The sequence below is a fragment of the Lissotriton vulgaris genome, chromosome 2_2 (assembly GCF_964263255.1).
Source record: "Lissotriton vulgaris chromosome 2_2, aLisVul1.2, whole genome shotgun sequence".
In the NCBI taxonomy this organism is placed as follows: Eukaryota; Metazoa; Chordata; class Amphibia; order Caudata; family Salamandridae; genus Lissotriton; species Lissotriton vulgaris.
Window position 1 is genome coordinate 313,961,113 of NC_141688.1, and position 17,716 is coordinate 313,978,828.

A 17,716-nucleotide genomic window follows, 5' to 3' on the forward strand; every position below is an offset into this window, starting at 1 on the left:
CACAAGGGGAGATGGGCAGAAGACGGGTATGGTTTTCATAAGGGGGGTGTCCAGGGATCTTCTCCAGAACTTATCTGAAGGTCAGTACTTGTGTCACACTATAGGGTTTGCACACAGCAGGGGAGAGGGCCTGCCCAGTTAGTCAGGGGCAACGGTACTGCCAAGTCTAGACTTCCGTAAGCGCGGCTAGGGCCCGCCAAGAGGCATCCTTTTAGCCGTAAAGGGGGCCTTGTTCGCTTCTTTTGACACACTGCTGTGGGATACAAATGGGTCAGTTCTGTGGGACGTATGCTCCGTTGGGTAGAGCTCCTTAAAGTAAGGCGTGTGCAGCATGGACCTGGGATAGCCAGCTCAGGCTTGCTCCTGGGTTGTAAAGTTGATGTGATGGGCCAAGGGGTGCTGCACCATGTGTAAATGATATAGTACAGCATCTAGTTTGCCAGTTCTGTATGGGACCATCACTAGCAACAGCAGCTGCTTATATGGATAGCAGAATAGCCTCTTTTAGTTCACCCAGGGTTGAGGCGGGCGAGGTCAGCAGCTTGGCAGCCAGAAACGGAGTAGAGAAAATCATATCCGGGACAGAGCAATGTGCACTCGGCAGTCAAGCTAACTATGTTTCAACAGAACCATGATAAACTGTCGGGATTAAATTCAAGGTTATGGGCTACACATAAATAGGCCTTTCTGTGTGCAGGGGGCCCGAGTGAGCCATTCCCAGGAGGGTGCGATGGGCCCTGACAGTGCTGAAATGGAGGGAATGGAGCACTAATACGGACATCTCCATAACACAGTTTGCAGTGATAGTTGAGAGGTTCAGGGACATTACGGATACAGTTCTCAGTCCCGAGGAGCGGCAGAACTGATAAAGGATTTTGGTTGCTGTGCAGCATTGCTGTCCACAGGAGGAGATGACATGTCCTTGCTTGAGCCGAGGGAGGCCTATGAATGAACAGGCTGTAGGTCACTAGGTCTATAGGGCCACTCATTCCGCTTTTGAAGCAGCTCTCTTTTCAGCAACTTTTGCGCTGACTTTCTTTGTTGCATTTAGAATGGGGAGCTAGTGGCGAGTTCCAAACAGCACACATCAGGAGTAGCCTGGTGCAGACGGGATGCTGTCCTGACAGGCCAGGTCCTGACTCTAAGGTTGAGGAGATCTACAACGACCAGGAAGGGGCAAGAACAGTTATATTGGTAAACAGGTTGGAAGTTGGCAAGTACTGCCCAGTGCACCTAGTTGCGAGATACCTGGCGCTGCGCTCCCCCTGGCGAGGGTTACCTCCTGATGCATGCTGATGGGACACCTTTGGCCAAATACCAAGTACAGCGCATAATGGAGGTGTGTTTGGAATTCGCAAGCAACGAGGTCCAGGGCAAGCGCCCTGGACCTTTTTGCAGCCACTCTTTTAGAATAGGGGCAGCAACCATGGCTTTCCAGGCAGGCTTGCCAGTGGAACACATAAAACAAGTGGGGCATTGGGAGTAAAGTTGCTACGTTCTTAAGAGGCAGGTTTATGCACAGACCTCGAATTTTGATGTGCTGTTGTTGTGCAACCTGGAGGCGGTGTAATCATGTTTGCAGTGTTTGAAGAATTTAGTTGGTGTACATAATAAACAATGTGTAAAACATCCCCCTGCAGTGCAGGGGCCTGCTGCACATGATGAGGAGCACTTTGTGCGAATTGAGCATCTTGCTGGGGACTTGTGAGTTATGGTGGTCCGAAATTAGCCTGAGGCTATCTTGGCGGGGCGCAAGGTCAGGGGAGGCGATGGAGACCTCACGCAGCCAGGTGAACAGCGCAATGCGCAAATTCACCCAGAAAGAAGATTTGGTTTTGTCAGACATGAGTTGCTACATGCAAAAGGCACAGGGTGCTTTAAAGAAGATGGCATACACCTATCCATAGTGGGGATGGACCTCTTCCTGCTAGATTTAGCGAAAGCGTTTGTAGAGGCAGATTGTAAATAAAAGAACAATAGAAGGTGGGGGGCTCTGGGGCGGTGGGGGCCACACCCAGAGCCATGGCGGAGTTACAGGGCGATCCAACGCTGGAAGGTACAGAAGGGTACCCTCTACAGGAGCACAGTAAGGGTGATCCTCGGTGGGATCCTGGAGGAGTGGCGGCGCCCCGTTAGTCCTTCGGGCGGTTGTGGACCTGAGCAACTGGGGGTTGCCTGCAATGCTCTGCCCCCCATAGTGGGGAGGGGCGTGAGTAAGGGGTGGACTGGAGGTCCACCGGGGGGAGGGGCTAGCCCTTCCCCAATATTGACAACACCCCCGTGGTTAACACCACAGGGGATTTATGGCTCATCAGGTGGGCAGGTGGCGACGGGCGGCCTGACCCTGGATCGCCTGTAAGATAACCCAACATGTTGGCATAATGTTTATGCAAATAAAGCTGCAACAACTTTCTCCAACAAAACATTGTGTGGTGTCTGTTATTATGGGAAATTGTTGTGAGCGGGCTGGGGTATGGGTCGATGTTGGCACTATGCCAGGCTGTCCCTGGCCACCGAAGGGGGCCACCTAAGAGGGCGGCCACCCTTAGTGCCACAGATGGCACAGACCCCAAGGAGCAGTCTAGTGTCTGGGACCTGGAGGGTCCCCAGTGATGTCACTTCCGGCGGGGGAAAGGCGGGCCGAGGGTATATGGCCTGGGGCCGCGGGCCTGACGACCTCTTTGATCCCTGGTCGGCCTCATGGACGGATCCTCCCCCCCCTTGATCCCCCAATAAGCGGTGCTGCCCAGATGCTGTTTTCCCTCCCTACTGAGAACCCAGTGGTTGAGCAACAGGGGGGGTAGTTATCTAATACTATTTTGCTTTGTGTTGCAGGCGGAGTTACAGGGCGATCCAACGCTGGAAGGTACAGAAGGGTACCCTCTACAGGAGCACAGTAAGGGTGCGAGAGCCAATTATCCCCAGGGATATCCTCGGTGTGATCCTGGAGGAGTGGCGGTGCCCCGTTAGTCCTTCGGGCGGTTGTGGACTTGAGCAACCGGGGGTTGCCTGCAATGCTCCGCCCCCCGTAGTGGGGAGGGGCATGAGTAAGGGGTGGACTAGAGGTCAGCCGGGGGTAGGGGCTAGCCCTTCCCCCAATATTGACAACACCCCCAAGGTTAACACCACAGGAGGTTTATGGCTCATCAGGTGGGCAGGTGGCGAGGGGCAGCCTGACCCTGGATCGCTCGTAAGATAACCCAACATGTTGGCATAATGTTTATGCAAATAAAGCTGCAACAACTTTCTCCAACAAAACATTGTGTGGTGTCTGTTATTATGGGAAATTGTTGTGAGCGGGCTGGGGTATGGGCCGATGTTGGCACTATGCAACATTCCCCAGATTTCATCTCTTTGCATTCATCAGGTCGGATGCCTCCTGGGAGCCGAGTCCAAGCTGCCGCCTGTCAGCAGAGCCGCGGGCCAAGGGATGCTCAGCGGAACCTACAGTGGCGACCCAGCCACGGGCTCAAACTTTTAATGAGCTCTCGGGCCCGCCAAGCGGAGCCGCTCCCTTCAGTGCTGTGCAGCTACAAACACTCTTCAAAAGAGCAGCAAATGTTTGTGGGTATAATTAACAGTTAGGCGAGTATTGCTGCTAACGGGTGACTCTCTGCTCCGCCGTGTCACACTGGAGGTTGGTGACCTCACATGGATGTAATAACGGGGACAACCACAGACAAGCAGCAGACATCAGCGCTCCATGAACTGCAACTTTAAACTTTGGAACAACAGCATAAAAAACAAGATTATACAAAGAAACAAAAGAACTACCAATGGAGAGCTGACTGGGCACCGGATCTGTCCCAGTGGCAGGTAGAATAAGGACCCAGTGTGTGATGAGAAGACTCCTCTGCCGAAGGAGGCAGCGGATGGGACATGGTTTTCAAATCTAGAGACTAGAGAAATAATGAGCAGCCAGTATGAATAAATGATCAGTGGCACCCCTGGGATGAGTGTAACAATGACGAACATTGTCACTCACTGTGCAACTTCTCCTGGCTCAGAGAAGCGCATGAGTCCAAGGACAACAACAGCACAGTGGAATGAGGGGAGCATATCCCGGGGGAAGTATTAACCCTTGGTCAGGCTATTACCTATTACAAAGTTATACCTCTTTCATTGTGCTCTGTTCACGCTAGTCTACCGATCCTTCCCACCTGATTTGCCTGACCCCGATGCCAAGACCTAAAATGGCAGCTTCCATTACAGTCGGGTGCATGGCCAGAACCCTAATATAAAGCGGATGCATGCGGTTGTGTGCAGAATCCACACTGTATGCCAGCAACATTTAAACTTTTAAACTATCTCCTTTTGATGTGCACAAATCTGATCTGCCTGGACTGACCTGTTCACTGATACCTGAGATGGTGGCTCCACGGTGGAGATGCTCTCGGTAATAAGCCTGACGTGTGATCCCTATCAAGTGTCTTGCCTTCCAAGAGTCCTAAGTAAGTGTTACTAGTTCACAATCCAACAGGGTCGCAGCTGAGGCTGATGGGCGACTGACCCTAACATGGCCGCCAGTTGTGACTTTCCCCCCAGCTGAAATCTTCCTTACATAATCCTACCAGGACTGTGCCTGACCTCAAGATGGTGTCTGGAATTCATTTGGACCATGGTTTCTCCCCACCAACCCCCCAAAAAATCTGATAATCTTTGAATACGCCTGATCTCCATCCTGACAGTGGAGTCCAAGCACTATGTCCGACGCCCAGTGGAGCTGCTCTGTTCAGCTCTTGAGGAGATCGGCCTTGGTTCATCCCCTGACCGTCACTTACCCAGATATATTTTGGGCACAGTTTTTCTCCCTGTCTCGCCCCCCCCCCCATCGTATTTCTGTAAATCTGCTGTTTCCTTGTCTCCTATCTATCAATCTGTTCCCATTTAGCACTCTTTCTTTCTTTGTCTTACTTCCTTTGCTCCTTTCCCCTCTCACTTGAATCTTTCCCCTTGCCCGCTACACCGCCTAGCCCCCTGTCCTTTTGTGCCCTTTGACTCAGCACTCCGTCTCCCCTTGTTGGGGAAAGATCCAATATTTATACTCTGGAGTCTCAGCGAACCCGCTGAGAGAGTCCACAGCGCCAAGGGAGCTACTCACAGTTGAGGTATAGTATGGCACCCCTTGCCAAAGCACTCCATCTCCTCTTTTTGGGGAAGGATCCAGTATGTAGGCCTTGGAGTCTCAGAGACCCCTCTGAGAGAGTCCACTGCGTATAGGGACCCTCTCGCAACAGAGATGGGGAAATGATACCACTTCCCATGGGATCACAGCTTACTGGACTTTGGATGCAGCTCTGACTCGTCTACCAGTTTGTGTCCCCGTCACCCTCCCCCTCCTCTTTCCATGCTGAGTCTCTCACCCTCCCCTCCTCCTTCCCTCCTCCATTCTCTGTCTACTTCCCCTGCTCTTACCCCCCTCCCCTGAATCTCTCCCCTTGCCTGCTTTTTCCCTGACGTATATGTCCTTTTTGTTTGTCTCGACCTTACCTGTCACTATGTTGCCAGGCTCTAATAACTGTGTAACCTTTGTAACGATGTAACATGCAATTATGGTCTGATACTCATGTAAAGCGCTCTGATACCTCCGGGTCTAGCCAGCGCTATATAAAACCTTTAAAAAAAAAAAAACAAGGATGCGCCCCAGGTGTGGGGAAAGAAACAAACAGACAGTATCTGTGCGACCACAGACAGGTTACTGCAGATGCACACCTAAACGATATGTAATAACTGAAGTGAAAGTGCCTAAAGTAGACGTCCTGATGGGGTCCAGAAAATAAACTTTAATTACGGCAGCTGGCCTAGTTTGTCCTCAATTTGACATAAAACTTGATCTAAAACAGTTGCAGATACTAGAAAATTTGAACAGATGAGTTGGGTAAAATCAAAAGTGGATGTGAGGCTGCGATACTATATAAAAACTGTAACAAAACTGTGCATTCTCTAAATTCTAGATATGATAGAGTGGGGAGCTAAATAAATGATATCTATATTTTTTTAGAGTTTTCTATAGTGCGAACTAGACCCGAAGATATAGGGTATCAGAGCGCTTTACATAGCACCAGTTGTGTTACACCAGGACACATTCATTTTTGTTAGGCATCGGGAGATTAAGTGATTTGCCCAGAATCACAGGATGTTGAGCGTCGTTGCCGAGACTCAAACCCGGTTCCCCAGCTTCTACGTTGAATGCACTAGCTTTAAGGCTACATCCTCAAAAGTTCTCTGGCAGGTCTAGCGGCCTGAAACCTCTGGGCGCTTTCGTCTCAGTTGTGAAATCAGTTTTCTAGGCGGCTCTTGTGAGACTGTGGATTATTAGTTGGACTGGATGGTCTCCACCACAAGTAGCAATGGAAATCGGGGCTTAATTTGAGCCGCTGGAGGCTGGTGGGGGCCAGCTGCACTTATGATGGGGACCGGCACTTATTTGTCTTCATCATTTACAGGGAGCAAGTGAGGGTAAAAAAACACAAAGCAGAAAGATGGAGAAACAGAAAATCTGGCACCACTGGAGATGAAGGAGCCTGCGAGAGTGAGATAACGGGGCAGGAGTGTCTGGTTATGGATTAAAGAGGGAACAGGCGGTTTAGGACCAGGCAGCCGTGGGATTCCATGCTCCGGCACAAGGCGCGGGCTTCTGAGCAGCGCTTCTGGCACCGGAACGTTCTTTCAGATACTAAGCACTGAGGGATCTATTCTTGATAGTCCAGTAAAGGTTTCAGTCATTTAAACCTGAGCTTAACCCTTGGTCGCGATGGCATAGAGCAGGTAGGCTCAACTTAAGAAACTATGTAAAGCATTTAGAAGAAGCAAAACAGTTCAACAGAACACAATACATATCTCTCACTAATTTATAAAAATATAAAATACTTTAATGAACAAAACAAAGCCAAAACAATAAAAACTCAATAAAGGGAACTGTAGATATTCATTTCTTAAGCTTAAAGTTTTAAATGAAAATTGTACCAAAAGTGTTCAGCTCCAACTGCCGTCAGTTCAGTTCAATAACCTTTATTCGGGTTGTGAAACAACCATAAAAGCGATTGCATAGTAAATAACATTCTTTAAAGATCAATTTACAGCGACAATACATTCTCTTACAAATAACAATCTTTAAAAATGATTTTACAGAGACAGTACCAACTGGAGTCAAGTGGGTGCACTGGGCCAGTACCTAAGCACATGTTAATTTTATTGTATTGTATTGTAAATTGGATTTATATAGCGCTTATCACCTAGGGGTCTCTAAGTGCTTGCCTTGGGAACCCGTCCTGGCTTTTCCCTGTGAGATAGCCCCTACAGGGCATCCCCAAGGTAAAAGCCAGGCATCCCGCCACGGGGGGCCGTTGTGGAGATTAAGCAAGCTTAATGCCCAGAGTTGCAGAGTGTGAACCCATGATTAGGTCAGGCACCAAAGCGAGAATTATCAAGCTTGTGGACATTTGAGCTCAAGACCCTGCCGCTTCGGGAATTGAACCCTGGTCCCGGGTCTGACCTCTGCTTCAGGGTCTGCCTGCTCTAACCAGTGAGCCACACTTCCCCACATTAAGGCTGAGGGCGATCGGCCGTGGGTCGGATATAGGGACCAGGTTTATCCCAGTTGAAAAGTTACCTTCCTGACTGACCAGCCTTCAATGTAAGCTGGGAGTAGACTGCATGGCGAGGGGAGGGGTTTGGCTTCCTTGGACTTCGGACCTGAGATGGAATTTTGTTTAGGAAAGTTTTGTCCACCCTGAAGGTCTTCGGCATACCTCAGATCCTTTTCAAGTGCTGCCTTGGCGTGCCTGCAGGATGGAGTCGAAGCTTCCCCGGCATCAACAAGTTTTGGCATCCAATCGTGAGCGTAGAGGAGGCTACGGTGAAGTCACATCCATCAGCGATGCCCCCTCAGTGGATCATCTGGCCAATTTCCTCAGGAAGAAAGTTTGTAGAAAAGTTACTAAGTGCCTTGGAGACAGCAGGGTGTGTGATGTAAGATAGCTGCTGAGCTCTAATCATTGTGCCTTACCTGCTGGATGAGAAGTTTCTACACAAATGTGGGGCCACTCATTTCATTTCTGACCATAGCAACGGATTGTCAAAACTGCCTGGATTCTCTGGTGGGATTTAAATTGATTTTTTAACAAACAGCCCGCTACGGAGGCCCCTCTGATATTTCTTCTTTAGCTTTGCCCCACACAGCCTGCCTTTCTGAAGGAACATGAGAGAACGTGTCCCAGTGGTAAGCACCTCCCTCCCCACAGCCCACTCACCGCCCTCTTAAAGGGATTTCCAGCAGTATCATTGCTTGGTAGATTCATCACTCCCAACATATTAAAGGGGCTGTTGGTGTCTGAGAGGTGCTCCTGCAGCAGCTCTGTTTGGAGAACTCAACCAACACTGCCAGTGATAACTTTCTCTTACTGTTTTCTTGGAGACGCAATCCTGTAACACACTGTAGCTGTATCTGGGCCATTTCATCTCATATACTCTATTGGGCCATTGTTTTTTCTACTGGTTGACTTAATAGACTAACAGTGGAAATAAAATTAACATCAGCTCACACAAACAAACGGAAACAAACTCCTTACCTCCGCCCACAAAGTCAATAGTAGTGGACTCACAGAAAGGACCATTAAATAGGATTGTAGAGTAAATACAGGGTATCCATGTAAATACAGATTCAATCTGCTCAGACTTTAAGCACATTCAGTGAAACGTTGATTCTCAGTCTATGAAGGTAGCAGATGATGAGATCAAAATCTGTCATAGCGCAAAGGCGCTTACAGCTAGAGCACCACTTGAGCATCAGATTTCAAACGATATTAATTGATCTGGAAAATAGCAACCACCAGTCCAATCTATGGACCTTCGATGTTCAAGAAGATATTGACGGCCAGCTGTGGACTCTTCTTGGACTCTACCTTACCTTACATTTCCAGAAAGATTTGAAATCGATAAGGCCCGCTGTATCCCTTCACACCGAAAGCCTTATCAACCTAAGCCTAGGTACATCTGTAGTATCCTGCATATATATTGTAAGGTGTTTAACCTGCCCTGCTGGACCTTCCTCACTACAAAATCACTACAAAATCATATTTAAAGTGTTATGACATCATCATCCTCGTCTTATCAGAAAGCTGACACGAGAAATTTCAACTCGTCTTTTTGAAAGCAATATGGTATTCATTCATTCATCAGGATTTTCCGGAACAAACAGTGAAAATTTATCAACAGGTTTCAGATCTACGACCAAGACTGAAAGGGGCAGGATACAAATCTGGCCTTTTCGACCCATCTATAATGTGTATTTTCAAAAATGATGTCTCAAAATCTTGTTCTTGCCCTTCAGACCTGATCCAGTTTCTAGACCACTGTGATCCTATTGTCATGGAAACCGAACCTTCAGGTTCTGCTCTTTAAACTAAGTGCCCCTCAGTCTGCTACGTCATATAGCATCAAAGAGCAGGTACATGCAGCGTGTTCCTTGCTTTGTACCGTCGACTCTATTTTGAGATCTGGGTCTATCACCTCAATCTGTCGTATTCACCATACTTTGTCAAGTTTGTTATGGGCTAATTTCTTATCTCTGTTTTCTATTGTTCTTATCTCTCTGCCTATATCTATGGTTCATTAACAAAGACAGAATATTGTCTCTCTCAATGTTAAAGGTTTACTGCATCCAGTCAAGAGATGTAGCATTTTAGAATGTCTCACAAATGTAATGCTGGTATTTGCTTTAGTTTGTACAGGAAATTCATAATAATGATTCAATTTTACATTCTATGACTAAGGGATGGATAAGTACCATTGCCTCATCTCCAACCGTGGGAAACAAACATGGAGCGGCAATTCTCTTTTCACACAACTCTCACACGCAAATATTAACTCATCATTATAATTACGAAGACAGATTTGCTAATGCCCAAATTAAAGTGGATACACACATTCTTAGCTTAGTTAATATTTATGCTCCTACATTAGATTACTAATGGAAATTGCCGAATTAGATAATGTTCCACTTATTGTGGAGGAAGACTTTACTCTTATTTGTGATCCGTTGTTAGATCACTCCTCTATATTCAAATGTTAACCCATTAAATCTTTTCACTTATTGAATCTTTTTTCTTCTACCACTCAACTGATTGATTTTTGGAGACAAGTACATCCTCAGACAAGAAACTTACTTTGTTTGCTAATGCACATTCCGCATAACCTATGATTGACTACCTGCTGTCCTCTCACCGCTTATTTCACATGATTACTAAGCCTACCAGGGAACCTATTAAAATTTTTGATTGTGCTCTTATCGCTTTTTCTTTGACCCAAAATTCTTGCCCTACTAAGAATAGAAGGAGAATAAACTCTGACATAGTCTTAAATCGAACTAATTCAACTAAAATTTCTACTGTCATTAATAAATATACTCTAGATAATAAGTCTAACGAAGCTGCTAAAAATACTTACTGGGATGCATTCAAAGCATACAAACAAGGCTTCAATATATCTCTTGTAGCTCATGAAAGTAAACATTTTAATGCTCAACTATCTATGCTAGAGAAGCAGTTAAGTGTTCTTGAAATTCATTTTATATCTTCACGAGATGAATACAAATCCCAACTTCAAAAAGTATGCCATGAATATAAACAGGTAGGATTGCTCTTATCTAAAGAAAAATCAAGCTACCATTTTCACTCAAATAAATCTGGTAGAATATTAGCCCACTACTTACTGATCAAAAAGACAGGACTCAAATATAGGCTATTGAAAAACCTGATGGTATCTTAAATCTCACTACAGAAGCGATAACAAGAGAATGTCTGTCTTTTTATTCTTCTCTTTTTCACAAATCTGCAGAGCTCCACGTTGATATTATCAATACATTCCTAAAGGTTTGCTATTTACCTCTAATTTCTACGGATGATAGACATGCATAACCCAGTTGATATTCATGAGATTATCATGGCAATGAATTCAGTAAACTCCCATAAGTCTCCCGAACCTGACGACATCCCAGATGAGTTCTATAAATGTTTTCAATCCCAACTCTCCCCCATTCTATTTTTATCATTTATTGACTTTCAAATCCCTTCTATGGTGAGTGGTTCTTTTAAAGAAGCCACAGTTATTGTTAGTCGGAAACCACTTAAAGACCCCACTTTAGTTTCCAATTACTTGACTAATATCCTTCATTAACTAGGATTGTAAAATCTATGCTAAAATCTTAGCTAATAGACTAATACCCACACCTAATTCCATTACACTGCCAGACCAGAAGGGATTTATGAAGAGTAGATTGGCTACACATGATAACACCCATCTTTTGTATCACATCAGTTCTTCTGCTAATACGCTCAATTGTCTGGCTGATTTGTTGGCTTTAGATGCAAAAAAAGCATTTTATAAAGTGAACTAGTAATTCCTGTTTACAACACTGAAAGTTTTCCATTTTGGTCCCACCTATCTGACTATGATTAAAGCATTATACAACACCCCATCAGCTACAATTTAAGTCAATGGTACCCTTTTTGCTCCATTTAATTTATCTAGAGCTACTGGACAAGGATATCTTTTGTCTCACCTTTAATTTCTTATTGCAGTTTACCTTCTCATGTTTTTTTCTGGATCATCAAGCAATATACTGGAATTGTTCTAAAGGATTTTGTTTTGAAGGGCTTTGCTTATTCAGACAATGTTTTGCTATTTGCAAATGACCCTGCTACTTCTCTACATATTTTTCTTTATAGTATTCATCAATATGCTCATCTTTCTGGTAATTCTTCAAAAAACTGCTTTGCGCATCTGTAACCTAAAATTGCACTGTTGGGAGGGGTGCTGTAAAAAGCAGCGGGAAATTAAAGTTCGGGCTTTTCTTTATTTAACGAGTGCATGGGACAAATCGTTCCCACTTTCACTTCCATTTTGGCCTTCCACAATCACACTGTGAGGCACCATTTTGGTTGAAGTGCACTCCAGTGTTTGGGATGTGATGCTGATAAAAAGGACTCTATGCACTGGAAGCTCATCAAACATGTGCAGGCGGCACGCATAAGGCCAGCCCATCTGCTCCCGTCCGAGTCCGGAACGCGGCCAGCACCAGCCAGGCTGCTAATAAGACAAGCCACAATGCTCCAATCAGAACTTTTCGTAAGGCCGATCTTCTAAAATGGAACAAGGTTTCTTGTAAACTTAACCCCTTGCATGTTCCCGTCGGCCGTTGGCCAACGGGAGCACTACCTCGCTAGTGCTGCCGTCGGCCAATGGCCGACGCGGCCCGCCCATTTTGCGGAAGTGGCGCACTGCCGAGAAATCGCGGCAGCGGCAAAGGGGTTAATATTTATCCTGGCAGGCTGGCATGAGGGTTTTTGCTGCCCTGGCTGTTCTTTCTCCTTAGATAGTTTATCTAACCGTGCTTTACCGACTTGTTTGGTTCCAGATTCTATAACCTCCTCTACCCCTCGCCCTACTTTCTGTGCCTGTCTTATCAACTGCTGCTCCTTACTCAGACATGCCTTGAACATCTACAACATACTCACAGAAATTGCCTGGAATCTGGTGTTGTTGACAAAAACTTTTCTTAAGGAATGGTCGGCGATTGATATAGCTCTATCTATCTCTCCAAATTTTTCTGTCAAGCATCTTGATTGTGAAGGGAAAAATGGTGGAGGGCTTGCTATCATACACCGCCCTTCCTACTCATGTAAAATCTCTAAACTGGTGACTGGAAATATCACTGAAGGTTTGTCCTTCACCGTTGCTTTATCTCCCACCTTCGCTATTTCAGGAGCCCTCATTGATCGTTTTCCTGATGCTTCAGCTGACTCCCTCTTTCCTCTTGCTGACATTTTGGCCCAATTATCCCCTCTTCACACGAAATTTGTGGATCTTGGGGATTTTAATCTCCATGTTGATGATCCCAACGATTAGCACAACAATGTGTGTCATCTTTGCAGGGTTTAAATTTACAACAATTGGTCAGGGAACCCACTCGTGTGCCTGGTCACACACTTGATTTTATTTTTTCATCTATTGACACTTTTAGGTCAAAACAGCACTTATCCTTATTTTGGTCTGAGCATTTTATGGTCCCTTTTCAATTTTTTCCCTGGCCTCCTCGTCGGATCCAAGGACCAATCATGATAACTTCTAGACCTTGGGCCGAGATAACGGAAGCATCTTTTATGCAGGCCCTGCAGGCTACTTCTTATATCAGCATTGGAGTATTGTAATAAGATGTCTCCAGCTTCAAGAACTGGTTGACGACTGCTTTAGATACGATCACCCCATTAGAACAAATTCCTCCTGCAGAGCATCTCCTTCCGCACGTTGGTTTTCAGAGGCCCTTAAGCTGAAAAATTGCATTTTAAAAGAATTGAACGGGGCTGGATAATGAAGAAAATTTCATTTACCTATACGAGCTGAAATGCTATCATTCCTCTAATCGGAAAGCACAGAAATCTTTCATTGTGGCTTCTATTTCCAATGCAGCTAATAAGTTGCATGAACTTTTTAAAACTGGAAAAAGTTTACTGTCCCCTACAGCTACATAAAATGTTCTTGCTGCCTCGATGGATCTCTGTCAAGATCTTTCTAATTACTTCCATGATTAAGTCCAAAACGTCTTCAACCTTTTTGCTGCTCCTACTTCTTCTGGTGTGGTCACCCAGGTGTTCACATCTCCAGGTCCGCTGCTTTTTGAAGTTTGACCCCATTTACCTGGTTGATTCAGCATCTGAATTAGTTTAAATCTGCATTACAGCGAGACCCCTGTCCTCCTGCCTTCCTAAAGCTTGCCTCTAATGTGGCTAATCCAATTCTCAAGAAGCGGATGAATTAAATCACTGGAACTGAGCGAGGTTCCCCTTTCCTGGAAACAAATGCTATTGCTTCCTCTGCTAAAGAAGCTATCGGCAGATCCGAAGGTTCTTGGGGGCATATTATCTAGCCCATTTTTGGCGATTTGTGGGCGTTTTCGCTAATGAGATGCAAAGAGGGCGTTCCCGGGCAACACAACTGGGAAAAACTCGCAAACCGCACATCGCAGTATTTACAAGCACATGCCCTGACACCCATAGCGACGTTGAAACCTGCGCTAACCCCAGTTATTGCTGTAAGCTAACGTCTGATAAATTTCAGACTTAGCTATAAGTGTAAAGGGGTTGGATTGTCAGGCTACGACCACTATGGGCTATCAACTAGGAATTCCCTATCGCTGCAGGAATATCGTTGGTTTTCCCGCAATATTTCCGCATTTCGCTGACTATTGCTGGATTTTTATCGCCTGGGTGATGAGCGTTGTTAATAACGCGCTAAACGAGTGAAAAAAACAGTGATAATTAAAATTGCGCTGAGCGTGCCTAGCGATATTTATCACATTTTCTTGTTAATATGCCCCTTAGTACCTTTCAACAAATAAGGGGGTGTCCAAGTGCACACCAGTCTTCAAGTTTTCTTTTTCAGCAAACGTTTAACCACTTTCATCTTTATGCGTGCAGCCCGGAATCGTGGTCTGCCCTATTACCACGTGATTATGAAACATGATCAAAAACTGGAATAGACTCCAGTGCCGGACGCACAGCTCAGCGCAAAAATCATGCAGAATTTTTAACACATTTGTCTTATTTCAAAATTTTTATTCATAGTGTTCCCTAGTATTTTATTCCACTTCTTCAATTTTTATGCTGCCACCTGGGAGATGCTCTCTATTCTTATATCTAATACTGCAGATATGCCACTCCAGGCCTTTTTCTGCAGCAAGACTGTATACCGGGGGTCAATGATAAGTGTACTTCCCAATGCATTTCGGGCTATGACACCGCCCTTCCTCAGGGGTACACTACAAATTGAAAAAACAACGACTTTAGATCGTGTGTTCAGGTCACAATGCATGCAAAACATTATCAAAGCTTCAATTTGTGCGTACCTAATTTTTTTTTTTTAAACCCGGCCCTTGACGTTTTCCCTCTCAAGCATAACAACAGAGTGCCCAAACAAGCTTCTCACCATTGTGCTGGTTTACCCACCCCTTAATTTCATCTTTCAACTAACCACAAACCAAACCATTCCCCATAGATTAGTTATACAAAACGTTATCAGTGAACTTCCGCCATAAACCGCGTACTCTCCCTTCGCACAAACCAGTAACCCTTTTACCAGCACCCTCATCCTCTCCATGACCCATCACACCCTTCCTTCGTTCCAAGTAACCACCTTAACCGCTCTGGATTAAATCACATCAGGACATGCCCATACCTGACTCTGTTTCCTTCATACTCTCGTGTTGATTTTCTTATGTGCGTGCGTGAAAACCTAATAAACACTCTCAACTACTCTCAACTACCCGTTTTATACCTTCAAAACGACCCGCCCCAATCGAATCAACCAATTATGTCTCCATCATCCTGCCTACATCACCCATAATCCTCCATTGCAAACCCTGCGATCACTCAAACTCCCGAGCCCTAACTGTTGTACCTGAACAACTACTTCCATGTGCAGCCTCCTTGAGCACTCCCACAATTACCCCGCCCACCCTTAGATGTCATTTACCACGTCAAGCCAAATAATAATCCTAGGACTGGCCCTGAGAGTATGAAGGAAACAGAGCAAGGCTCTAAGGGGGGTGAGAAAAGCTGATACTGTTCAAACAGGCAGGTCTTTAGAAGTCTCCTGAAGGTCAGCAGGTCCTGGGTCTGTCGCAGGTGGATGGGGAGGGTGTTCCATGTCTTGGCGGCGAGTTGGGAGAACGATCTGCCACTGGAGGTAGTTCGGTGGATGCGTGGGACGGTGGCGAGGGAGAGGTCAGCGGAGCGAAGCTGGTGGTTGGGAGTGTAGAAGGTGAGTCATTTGTTTAGGTTTGTTGGCCCGGCGTTGTGGAGTGCTTTATGAGCGTGAGTGAGGAACTTGAAGGTGATCCTCTTGTTGACGGGGAGCCTGTGCAGGTTTCTCAGGTGGGCAGTGATGTGGCTGTGACGTGGGATGTCGAGGACGAGACGTGCAGAGGCGTGTCGCATGCGTTGAAGTCTTTTCTGGAGTTTGGCCGTGATTTCTTCCACGAGGAGGGCATTGCCGTAATCTAGCCTGCTGGTGACGAGGGCCTTGGTGACCATCCTTCTGGTTTCAGTGGGGATCCATATGTAGATCTTGCCAAGCAAGCGGAGGGTGTTGAAGCAGGAGGAGGAGACGGAGTTGACTTGCTGGGTCATTGACATTGATAAGACCAGGAAAAACCCTACGTTTCATGCGTGGTCGGTGGGTGTTGGTGCAGTTGCTAGCGAGTCCAGCCACCAGGAGTCGTCTAAGGTGGGGGGGTGGGGCCGAGGATGAGGACCTCCGTCTTGTCCGGGTTCAGCTTCAGACGGCGGTTCTTCATCCATTCAGCGACAGCCTTCATTCCTTTGCGGAAGTTTGTCTAGGCGGTAGCGGGGTCCTTGGTGAGGGAGAGGGTCAGCTGGGTGTCGTTGGCATATGAGACGATGTTGAGGTTGTGCGATCGGACAATGTTGGCCAGCAGTGTCATGTAGACGTTGAACAGGGTCGGGCTGAGGGATGATCCTTGGGGTACGCCGCAGGTGATCTTGGTGGCTTCAGATCGGAATGGAGGGAGGTGGACTCTCTGGATTCTGTCAGTGAGGAAGAAGGTGATTGTGGGAGGGCGGGCTTGATAAACAGGCGAGGAGGCTGAAGTATAGGTTTAAAGGAAGGTTTATTAACAAAAGGTATAGAAGTGGTAGGTTGTTGGGTTATTGGTATTGGTTGTTTTACAGCTTCATCTGAGTCTGACGAGGATGAAGAAGTCCGGTCTTCGATTTGTCCTTGACTGTGGTGTTCTCCCCGGAGGCTCATAGAAGAACAAAGAAATGGAAGAAGCCGTCAGAATAATATATTACTGTTTCAAAATGTCATACCGCTATTACACCTCGGTGCACTAGGTTTGTTGAAGTGTTTTGAGAACAGTCCCACAACCAAAGTAAAGGTGAAAAGAGGAAAGATCAGGCTTTTCAAGAGTAACCAAAACTTTATACGTATTGCTTGTTCATAGGTTCATCTAGTGCACGACTGGAAAAAGAAGGGTGCTTGAACACGTTCGTTTGTACGGATAAAGTGGTTTAACTAAGGCGGCGTTTTCAGTCACAAAGGATTCAGAGATACGTATAGTCCCTTTGTTGGACGCTACCCCCACCCACTCTTTTCCACCCTTTCCCGTCTATTCCCAGTTCCCAATCACTAACCTGGCTCCGCCGTAACTCTCCTGAGTCACGGCCGCTCTCCAGCCACCTCCGGACACCACCAATCTTCGGACCACGTTTCGTCTTCGTCCTCAATATTTCCTGATGTCCAGGTCTTCTCTTGGTCGGGTCCCGCGTCTTCTTCCTGCAGACCGGGTTCAACGTCTTCCTGCTTGTAACCGGGTCCTGCGTCTTCCTGCTTGAAACCGGGTCCCGCGTCTTCCTGCTTGAAACCGGGTCCCGCGTCCTCCTTCCATGCTGCACTCGTTCCACCGACTTCCTTCCTGTAACGGACGTTCCACTCGTTTCTTATTGGTCCTGGGTAACTGCTACCGGTGCTCGAAGGTGGGACTTCCGGGTTGTGTTCCCGTTCCCATCCCTGCGAAGACAGATGAGAGGAGTCTGTATACCGTAGTTGAGGGGATCGGGTAAGCAGTCTCTCACAGTGATCCAGTCCAGGGCTTTGTCATGGGTCCCTGCGTTGTAGAGGCGTGTGTGTAGGGTTTGGT